This window comes from Vespula pensylvanica, chromosome 8 (assembly GCF_014466175.1).
Source record: "Vespula pensylvanica isolate Volc-1 chromosome 8, ASM1446617v1, whole genome shotgun sequence".
Classification (NCBI taxonomy): domain Eukaryota; kingdom Metazoa; phylum Arthropoda; class Insecta; order Hymenoptera; family Vespidae; genus Vespula; species Vespula pensylvanica.
The window spans coordinates 3,251,122-3,252,595 of record NC_057692.1 but is presented as its reverse complement, the minus strand read 5'-3'; positions in this window follow the sequence as shown (position 1 = coordinate 3,252,595).

The following is a 1,474-nucleotide window of genomic DNA, read 5'->3' as shown; positions in this document are numbered from 1 at the left end:
ACTTACATATAGTGTACAATCATATATGTATATATATGTATGTACGTCGGTATACGATATATGTAAGTACACACACACACATCTATGGATATCCCTACATATTACGTACTACTTTTAATCTTGTCCTCTAGTAATATCATCTTACATTTTTCAGATTTCTAAGAATTCCAAGTGCTACAAACAGAGCGTTGATATACCAATTTATACATCTCTTTGTTACTAAGGTAAGTTTATCTCATTTTAATACGTATAGCGAAGCATAATAGAGAGAGATAGGTACATAGGCGTAAAAGTCACATTAGGTGTGTATTTCCAAGTAATGTTCCGACCAAATCAAAACAAAAACAAAACAGTCGAGCGTTCGAATTCTCTCAAGGCCAAAGAAGAGGTCTTTATTCTTATATAACATTTCGACGAGTACAGACCTGTTATAACAATGTTGTAAGCACTGATTGATTTCGTTTTAATTACGCATTTTATTATAAAACTTTTTTATTCTAACTTTATCACGATTACTCGAATATTATAGAAATTTTATTATTTCATAGGATGAGTATAGGAATTCGTATACTTTTTAGGTTAATTCGTCATCGAAATTTTCGATAATTTTACAATTATTTAAACAGTTGTTAATGTATAATAAATGGAATACAAAAAACTAATATTTAAACAATAGTACATTTGTTTAACATTATCAAGATCGTAACGCAAGAGAAACAATATAATTTTAGGTTATAACTTTAATACTTTGAAATTTTCGTCTCGCAATCATTGGCCTTGTGTAATACAAACATATACGACTTTTATTTACTTCGACTATTATTTTGTTAGTTTCCTTCTGTACGTCGACGAGTGAGCATCGCAGTTCTCTTTTCCCGAATAAGAAAACTTAGAAATTAATACTTTCGATAATTTTACAATTATTTAAACAATTTGTAATGTACGCGGAATACAAAAAACTAATATTTAAACAATGTTCAATATTACAAAAATCGTAACGCGAGAGAAACTCCAAATAATTTTAATGTAAAATTTCAATACTTCAAAATTTTAATCTACAGATCCTGAACTACGTGTGATGTCAACAAAGCCAAACTTTTGTTTGACTATGACAATTACTGGATTATTTTAGCTTTGTACATCGACGAGTGAACATAGAAATACTCACAGGATGTTTTTCCTCCGAGTATCAACGAGGACTTAAAGTAAATATATTTCTTGAATAATTTATACAGTTTTTCATTATAACTATGATATAAATTATTCTGTTTCTATTTTTCTGTTTCAGATCTTTATTGCAATCGCGCGCGTAGCAATGAAGTAATCGAGTGTTTGTATCGCTAAAATAAAAATATCGCGAAGTAGAAGCAGTGTTTGTTCGTACGCGTTTCGCCATTTAAACAATAAGTGTTTTTGCATGGACTGCGTGCAATGCAGTCGTTAGGGTCAGTGTTTGTTCGTAAAGTTATTTGCT